Below are 9,996 nucleotides of genomic sequence, written 5' to 3'. Positions count from 1 at the left end.
TTCTTGTTTATTTGTGTAGAGGTGTTTGTAGTATTCTCTGGTGGTAGTTTGCATTTCTGTGGGATCAGTGGTGATATCCCCTTTATAATTTTTTATTGTGTCTAGTTGATTCTTCTCTCTTTTCTTCTTTATTAGTCTGACTAGTGGTCTATTTTGTTAATCTTAAAAAAAAAAAAAAACAGCTCCTGGATTCATTGATTTTTTTTGAAGGTTTTTTGTGTCTCTATCTCCTTCAGTTCTGCTCTGATATTAGTTATTTCTTGTCTTCTGCTAGCTTTTGAATTTGTTTGCTCTTGCTTCTCTAGTTCTTTTAATTGTGATGTTAAGGTGCTGATTTTAGATCTTTCCTGCTTTCCGATGTGGGAATTTAGTGCTATAAATTTCCCTCTAAACACTGCTTTAGCTGTGTGTCACAGAGATTCTGGTACGTTGTTCTTTGTTCTCGTTGGTTTCAATTAACTTATTTATATCTGCCTTAATTTCATTATTTACCCAGTAGTCATTCAGGAGCAGGTTATTAGTTTCCAGATAGTTGTGCGGTTTTGAGTGAATTTCTTAATCCTGAGTTCTAATTTGATTGCACTGTGGTCTGAGAGACTGTTGTGATTTCCATTCTTTTGCATTTGCTGAGGAGTGTTTTACTTATAGTTAGGTGGTCAATTTTAGAATAAGTGTGATGTGGTGCTGAGAAGAATGTATATTCTGTTGATTTGTGGTGGAAAGTTTAGTAGATGTCTATTAGGTCTGCTTGGTCCAGAGCTGAGTTCAAGTCCTGAATATCCTTGTTAATTTTCTTTCTCATTGATCTGTCTAATATTGACAGGTGTTAAAGTCTCCCGCTATTGTTGTGTGGGAGTCTAAATCTCTTTGTAGGTCTCTAAGAACTTGCTTTATGGATCTGGGTGCTCCTGTATTGGGTGCATATATAATTAGGATAGTTAGGTCTTCTTGTGGCATGGATCCCTTTACCATTATGAAATGCCCTTATTTATCTTTTTTGATCTTTGTTGGTTTAAAGTCTGTTTTATCAGGGACTAGGATTGCAACCCATGCTTTTTTTGGCTTTCCATTTGCTTGGTAAATATTTCTCCATCCCTTTATTTTGAGCCTATGTGTGTCTTTGCATGTGAGATGGGTCTCCTGAATATAGCACACTGATGGGTCTTGACTCTTAATCCAATTTGCGAGTCTGTGTCTTTTAATTGGGGTGTTTAGCCCATTTATATTTAAGGTTAATATTGTTATGTGTGAATCTGATCCTGTCATTATGATGCTATTTGGTTATTTTGTCCATTAGTTAATGCACTTTATTCATAATGTCAGTGGCCTTTACAATTTGGTATGTTTTTGCAGTGGCTGGTACTGGTTTTTCCTTTCCATATTTAGTGCATCCTTCAGGAGCTCTTGTAAAGCAGGCCTGGTGGTGACAAAAATCTCTCAGCATTTGCTTGCCTGTAAAGGATTTTATTTCTCCTTTGCTTATGAACTTTTGTTTGGCTCAATATGAAATTCTGGGTTGAAAATTCTTTAAGAATGTTGAATATTAGCCCCGACTCTCTTTTGGCTTGTAGGGTTTCTGCAGAGAGATCCACTGTTAGTCTGATGGGCTTCCCTTTGTGGGTAACCTGACCTTTCTCTCTGGCTGCCCTTATCATTTTTCCTTTCATTTCAAACTTGGTGATTATGTGTCTCAGGGTTGCTCTTCTGGAGGAATATCTTTGTGGTGTTCTCTGTATTTCCTCAATTTGAATATTGGCCTGTCTTACTAGGTTGGGGAAATTCTCTTGGATGATATCCTGAAGAGTGTTTTCCAACTTGGTTCCATTCTCCTTGTCACTTTCAGGTACACCAATCAAACGTAGGTTTGGTCTCTTACATAGTCCCATATTTCTTGGAGGCTTTGCTCATGTCTTTTCATTCTTTTATCTCTTACCTTGTCTTCATGCTTTCTTCATTACGCTGATTTTCAATCTCTGATATCCTTTCTTCCACTTGATTGATTCAGCTATTGATACTTCTGTATGCTTCACAAAGTTCTCATGCTGTGTTTTTCAGCTCCATCAGGTCATTTATGTTCTTCTCTAAACTTGTTATTATAGTTTGCAATTCCTCTAACCCTTTTTCAAGGTTCTTGGTTTCCTTGCATTGGGTTAGAACATGCTCCTTTAGCTCGGAGGAGTTTGTTATTAGCCACCTTCTGAAGCCTACTTCTGTCAATTCATCAAACTCATTTTCCATCCAGTTTTGTTCCCTTGCTGGCAAGGAGTTGTGATCCTTTGAAGGAGAAGAATCGTTTTGGTTTTTGGAATTTTCAGCCATTTTATGCTGTTTTTTCCTCATCTTTGTGGATTTATCTATCTTGGCTCTCTGATGTTGGTGACCTTTGGATGGGGTTTCTGTGTAGACTTCCTTTTTGCTGATGTTGATGTTATTCCTTTATATTTGTTAGTTTTTCCTTCAAACAGTCAGGCCCCTCTGCTGCAGGTCTGCTGGAGTTTGCTGGAGGCCCACTTCAGACCCTGTTTGCTTGGGTATCATCAGCGGAGGCTGCAGAACAGCAAAGATTGCTGCTTGTTCCTTCCTCTGGAAGCTTCATACCAGAGGGGAACCCACTGGATGCCAGCAGGAGCTCTGCTTTATGAGGTTTTTGTCAACCCCTGCTGGGAGGTGTCTCCCAGTCCAGAGACATGGGGATCAGGAATCCACTTGAGGAGGCAGTCTGTCCCGTAGCGGAGCTCGAGCACTGTACTGGTAGATCTTCTGCTGTCTTCAGAGCTGGCAGGCAGAAATGTTTAAGTCAGCTGAAGCTGTCCCCACAGCTGCCCTTTCCCCCAGGTGCTCTGTCCCAGGGAGATGGGAGTGTTATCTATAAGCCCCTGCCTAAGACTGCTGCCTTTCTTTCAGAGATGCCTTGCCCAGAGAGGAGGAATCTGGAGAGGCAGTGTGGCTACAGCAGCTTTGCCAAGCTGCAGTGGGCTCAGCCCAGTTCAGACTTCCTGGTAGCTTTGTTTATACTGTGAGGGGAAAACCACCCACTCAAGCCTCACTAATGGTGGATGTCCCTCCCCCCACCAAGCTCAAGCATCCCAGGTCGACTTCAGACTGCTGTGCTGGCAGTAAGAATTTCAAGCCAGTGGATCTTAGCTCGCTGGGCTCCATTGGGGTGAGATCCACTAAGGTAGACCACTTGGCTCCCTGGCTTCAGCTCCCTTTCCATGGGAGTGAACGTTTCTGTCTTGCTGGCATTCCAGGTACCACTGAGGTATGAAAAAACAAAGAACAAAAAACAACTCCTGCAGCTAGCTCAGTGTCAGCCCAAACAGCCGCCCAGTTTTGTGCTTGAAACCCAGGGCCCTGGTGGCGTAGGCACCCAAGGGAATCTGCTGGTCTGCGGGTTGCAAAGACCTTGGGAAAAGCATGGTATCTGGGCCAGAGTGCACTGTTCCTCACAGCACAGTCCCTCATGTCTTCCCTGGGCTAGAGGAGGGAGTTCTCTGACCACTTGCGCTTCCTGGGTTAGGTGACACCCCACCCTGCTTTGGCTCACCCTCCGTGGGCTGCACCCACCATCTAACCGGTCCCAATAAGATGAGCTGGCTATCTCAGTTGGAAATGCAGAAATCGCCTACCTTCTTCATTGATCTCACTGGGATCTGCAGACTAGAGCTGTTCCTATTTGGCCATCTTGCCAGCCACCACCCAACTTTGTTCTTTTTGCTTAGGATTGACTTGGCTATTTGGGCTCTTTATTGGTTCCATATGAATTTTAAAATAGTTTTTCATAATTCTGTGAAAAATGTCAATGGTAGTTTAATGGGAATAGCGTCAAATCTACAAATTACTTAGGGCAGTATGGCCACTTTCATGATTCTGATTCTTCCTATCCATGAGCATGGAATGTTCCTCCATTTGTTTGTGTCCTCTCTGGTTTCTCTGAGCAGTGGTTTGTAGTTCTCCTTGAAGAGGTCCTTAACATCCCTTGTAAGTTGTATTCCTAGGTATTCTATTCTTTTTGTAGCAATTATGAATGGGAGTTTATTCATGATTTGGTTCTCTGCTTGCCTGTTGATTGTGTATAGGAATGCTAGAGATTTTTGCAGATTGATTTTATATCCTGAGACTTTGCTGAAGTTGCTTATCAGCTTAAGAAGCTTTTGAGCTGAGATGATGGGGTTTTCTAGATAATAGGATCATGTCGTCTGCAAACAATGATGATTTCCTCTCATCCTATTTGGATATTTGGATGCCTTTTCTTTCTTTTTTCCCTTTGCCTGACTGCCTCAGCAAGGACTTCCATACTATGCTGAGTAGGATTGGTGAGAGGGGGCATCCTTGTCTTGTGCCAGTTTTCAAGGGGAATGCTTCCATCTTTTGCTTATTCAGTATGATGTTGGCTGCTCTTTCCACATTTTAGATTACTTCTTTTTTTTTTTTTTTGATATGGAGTCTCACTCTGTTTCCCAGGCTGGAGTGTAGTGGTGTGATCTCGGCTCACTGCAACCTTCGCCTCCCGGGTTCAAGCGATTCTTCTGCCTCAGCCTCCTGAGTAGTTGGGATTACAGGTGTGTGCCACAACACATGGCTAATTTTTGTATTTTTAGTAGAGACATGGTTTCATCATGTTGGCCAGATTGGTCTCGAACACCTGACCTCAGATGATCCACCTGCTTTGGCCTCCCAAAGTGCTGGAATTACAGGCATGAGCCACCAGGCCTGACCTAGATTACTTCTTTAGAATGCATTCCCAAAAGTGAGACTCCAAGAGTGAGGGCTTCACATATTTTAAAGGCTTTTGGTGCATCCCTGTAGTTGGTCCTGATGCCCCCCTCCCTCCAGCAACCTCCCAGCACATCCTGCTGCTGCTGCTTCTGTTTCCTGCTTCCTGCTTCCTGGACAGCATCAGAACTGGGGACTTGAGTTTAAAATACTTTTTGCAAATTGGATGCATAAAATATAGTACCCTCTTATTTTAAGTATTTCATTAATTGAAACATTTTCCAAATGTTCACTAACACTTTGTGTTTACTCTTTTGCTAATTGTCAGCTGCTGTGCTTTGTCCACCTTAGAAAAATTGAGTTTGTCCTGGTACAGTGGCTCACACCTGTAATCCAAACACTTTGGGAAGCCAAGGTGGGAGGACTGCTTTAGGCCCAGGAGTTTGAGACCAGTCTGAGAAACATAGTGAGACCCCTGCATCTCTACAAAAATAAAAATTAAAAAATTAGCTGGTCATCTGTTTGTGGTCTCAGCTAACTGGGAGGCTGAGACAAGAGGATCGCTTGAGCCCAGAAGTACAAGGCTGCAGTGAGCGATGACTGTGCCACTGCACTCTAGTCTGGGCAGCAGGGTGAGACCTTGTCTCAAAAAAAATAGCGTTCCAAGGATTTTTCTGGTTTATTTATATGAGGCTTTATATGTGAAGGTTATTGACCTATATGTTTATTGTTTATTGTTTCTCTTTTTCTTTTCTTTGTTTGTTTGTTTTTTTGAGACACAGTCTCTCTCTGTCGTGCAATGGTGTGATCTTGGCTCATTGCAACCTCTGTCTCTTGGGTTCAAATGATCTTCCTGCTTCAGCCTTCCAAGTAGCTGGGATTACAGGTACCTGCACCTCGTCCTGCTAATTTTTGTATTTTTAATAGAGACGGCGTTTCACCATATTGGCCAGGCTGGTCTGGAACTCCTGAGCTCAAGTGATCCACCCGCCTCAGCATCCCAAAGTGCTGGGATTACAAGCATGAGACAACACGCCTGGCCTGTTCCTCTTTCATTCTGAATGCTCTTCTTATAGGAACTCTGGCCTCCACATTCTGATAGCTATTTGCCTCTGTTTTTTACCCCTAATGTCAAACACAGGGCTTGGTTCTCTTTAGAGTCAGAGCCACATCTAGCAGCATCATCGGCGTGGCCCCAGGACTCGCTGACAGAGGTCTTTCTCTCTTGGGCTCTTATGTGGCTGCTATTCAAGGAGGGGGAGAAGGAGGGGTCTGCGAAACAGGAATTGGGTGCAAAATAGGACTACGTAGAAACAGCAGACATTGTGCATATTGTTTATTTCACTCCTTTCTAAAGGAGCTTGAGGCTATTAGGGAGGAGCAAATGAGTTCTGAGCAGCTATAAGACAAAAATCAGAAGAAATGAGAAAGCCTCAGAGAACTGCTAAGCCAGCGCTGCAGTAAGCCCGAGATGCACTAGGTGTCAGTGCAGAACTCTGCTGCCTGAGTTCTGCGTGGAGACAGGCTTCCATTTACCCCCATCCAAAGTCAACAGCATACTGCTCAAGAGCATATTAATTTTTGAGAAGAAATAAAAGGTCATGGATATGATAACACAGAAACACAGTTAAAATTTGTCCCCTAGCTCACCAACTGCAGAGACTTTTCCCATATCGAAGGATAGGATTCACAAAGAATTCAGAACGTTTGTCTTGGCATTTCAGGGCACCTTCCATTTGGAAACACTCGTGACTGTGAACAGGTTAGTAAAATCCTTTCTCTTCTCTTTGTGGCCAGCTCACAAGATGTCTACCTGGTTCTTCACCTTGGGCTGCCCTTTTCCACCCCTGACCCCATTCAGCTCCAAATCCTCACCCCTTCCTTAGTGGTGGGGGCCATGGCCTAGCACAACGTCCTCTGTCCTAGAAGTTACCACAGTTGGGGAGGGGACACCCAATTCCTGAAGCCCCGTTCTGGTCCCAGCTCACTCATTAGATGCCTCACTGGGTGCATTTAAATCAGAGCGGCTGTTTCAGGGTCTGGCCCCAACTAGCAACTGATGACTCCTGGAGCTGCCTCCCAATGGGGGTTTCTGTGAGGGTCCGGCTGCGCCACCCTCTTCCTCCTGTCCACCCTCCAGCAGCACCTCACCGGGAGCCTTGTCATTTCCATCGTAAATGCTTGTTGGGTAAGGGGATTGTGTGCAAGGTCTGCAGGGCTGGACTTATCCCTCTTCTTTGTCAGGGAGGGCCACACAACAGCTCAGGGGAACGAGTGGCCTTTCTGCTCCCACCTGCAATGCGCCCATGTCGAGCAGTCACAGAAGTGTGTGAGTGTGTGTGTGTGAGTGTGTGTGTGTGTGAAGTCAGTCCAGGGACACTGGGATGACAGATCTTATCTTAGGCATTTGGGGCTGCTGTAACAAAATACCACAGACTGGGGTGGGGGACTTAACCAGCAGACGCTGGCTTCTCACAGTCTGGAGGCTGGCAGTGGGAGATGAGGGTGCAGCCCTCATGCTGGGTTCTGGTGAGAGCCCCTCCCGATGGCAGACTCCGGACGTGTCTATCCGCACATAACGGGGAGCAGAGAGAACAAGCTCTGCCTCGCTTCTTGTAAGGCACGATTGGCATCGTGAGGACTCCACCCTCACGACCTCATCACCTCCCAAAGACTCCCTCCAAATACCATCACACCGGGGATTAGGGTTTCAGCGTATGAGTTTTGTTGGAGTATAAATAGGCAGACCATACCATAGCACAGCGAGAATTCACTTGCATAAGGCAAGCACACGGTGTTGGAGTTGCTGGGGCTCCTCTCGTCCTCCACCAAGTCCTGAAAGTGTTTTGGGTAGGCCATGGGCAAGGAATAAGAGGGCTTAGTACTTACAGTGGGGGCCCTCCACCTGCCTTTACTCATACCAAAAGCACTTTGCATCAAGCTTTTGACAGTAGCTTAATGAATAAGATTAATGATTGAATTAATTAGGCATATTTTCATTCAAACAATCACTTTTTGATGTGAAGGAGAAATCCACTTTCACCATGAACTGGAGGTAAATCAGGACATTGGCCTCTGGGACTATTTTGGAATTTTTTTGACTTTTGACACGAACTATCCTTCTGTTTTAAGGAACAGGGAAGATGTGAAGACATATGGTGGGAATTGCCTCGGGCTGAATGTGGCCCAAGCGGAGTGTGTGTGTGTCTGTGTGTGTGTGATATAGTGTGGTGTGTGTGGTGTGGTGTGTGTGTGGGTCACAGCCCAGTTCTTCTCAAAGCCCTTCCTTTCTGAGCTTGTTTTGCAAATCTGAAAATGGAAATTAGAATATGTGTTCTGTGTCCAGCACAGCACGGTTGTGAAGATCAATAAGATAATCTGTGTGGAAGTGCTATGTAAACAATCAGCTGGAGTTTATATATGCTACGAGAGTCATCCGAACATTCATTGCCATTTGGCAACATCCCATCCAGTTTACATCTTCAATTTCTTTTTGCGCCATTTATTTCAAAGGCCGGGGCAGGAGGTGCTTCAGTCATAGAACACATTCACTTCCCAATCCCCGTGTCTTTGTCTTCTCCTCATTAGGAGACACTGAATTGGACTTTTCATGTTTACTAACAGGGTCTCTGTAAAGGGCTCTGCTCATTTCGTGGCTTCCACCTCTCCTGTTCAAAGCTAGGAAGTCACTTCAGTGAACAAATGAATTATGTATCAGTGTGTCGGGGCTAAGGAGAGAGTAAGGGGGCCAGTTCCACACCCTGAGGGACTTGAGGATTATTTGGGAATTTAGTGTGGAAATCATTGGGCTAGATAGGATAAGGGAGGGAGGAAGGTAAGGTTTGGGGCATGTGTGGTGTGTGTGTGTGATGTAAGGTGCATGTGAGTGGTGTGTATGTGTGTGGTGTAGTGTGTGTGAAATATGGTGTGGTGTGTGTCTGTGGTGTGGTATGTGTGTTGTGGTGTATGTGTGGTGTGTGAGTGTGGTGTGTTTGTGACAAGTGTGTGACATGGTGAGGTGTGTGTGTGGTGCAGTATGTGTGGTGTGTATGTGTGGTGTTTGGTGTGTGTGATGTGTGTGTGTGATGTGTGGTATGTGTGATGTGGTATATGTGTGGTGTGTGAGTTTGGTGTGTGTGAGCAGCGTGTGTGTGTGGGGTGTGTGAGATACGATATAGTGTGTGTGTGATGTGGTATGTGTGGTGTGTGTGTGATGTGATGTGTGTGATGTGGTCTGGTGTGGAGTGTGTGTGTGTGATGCATGTGTGTGGTGTGTGTGAGATATGGTATGTGTGTGGTGTGGTGTGTGTGTGATGTGGTATGGTGTGTGTGTGATGTGTGTGTGGTGTGTGTGATGTGGTCTGGTGTGTGTGATGTGTGTGTGATGTGGTCTGGTGTGTGTGTGATGTGGTATGTGTGTGGTGTGTGTGTGATGTGGTATGTGTGTGTGTGATGTGGTGTGGTGTGTGTGTGATGTGTGTGTGTGTGTGTGTGGATGTGTGGTGTGTGTGTGATGTGTGTGTGTGTGATATGGTGTGGTGTGTGTGTGATGTGGTGTGTGTGTGTGATGTGGTCTGGTGTGTGTGTGATGTGGTATGTGTGTGTGTGATGTGGTGTGTGTGTGTGTGATGTGGTGTATGTGGTGGTGTTGTGTGGTATGTGTTGTGTGTGTGAGGTGGGTGTGTGTGTGTGATGTGGTGTGGTGTGTGTGTGATGTGGTATGGTGTGTGTGATGTGTGGTGTGTGATGTGGTATGGTATGTGTGTGATGTGGTATGTGTGTGGTGTGTGTGATGTGGTATGTGTGTGTGTGTGTGATGTGGTGTGGTGTGTGTGTGATGTGATATGTGTGTGGTGTGTGATGTATGTGTGTGGTGTGTGTGTGATGTGGTATGCATGTGGTGTGTGTGATGTGACGTGGTGTTGTGTGGTGTATGTGATGTGGTATAGTGGTATGTGGTGTGTGGGGTGCAGTGCGATGTGTGCGGTGTGTGTGTGGTGTGGTGTCAGTGGAAATGATCCTATGTTTCTCGGGGACTGGGGCCTCAAGGCTTGAGTTTCTGGATTCCACCACCAGAAGGGGCTCTGACAATGCCCAGGCCCTGTCGCCCCTGCTACGGCTGCATGACCCTTTGTGGCCACTGGCCTTAGCACAATGCTTTGACAACACTGGTTGTATACTAAGTACAATTCAGTGTTAGGTGTCCCGTAAGCACAAGGGTGGCTCCAGGAAGGAGCTAGGCCGTGGACGGAAGTGTGGGTGTGGCTGCTCTTCAGGTGG

This window comes from Rhinopithecus roxellana, chromosome 9 (genome assembly GCF_007565055.1).
Source record: "Rhinopithecus roxellana isolate Shanxi Qingling chromosome 9, ASM756505v1, whole genome shotgun sequence".
Lineage (NCBI taxonomy): Eukaryota > Metazoa > Chordata > Mammalia > Primates > Cercopithecidae > Rhinopithecus > Rhinopithecus roxellana.
The sequence above is the reverse complement of the archived record's forward strand: the minus strand, read 5'-3'. Positions refer to the sequence as shown.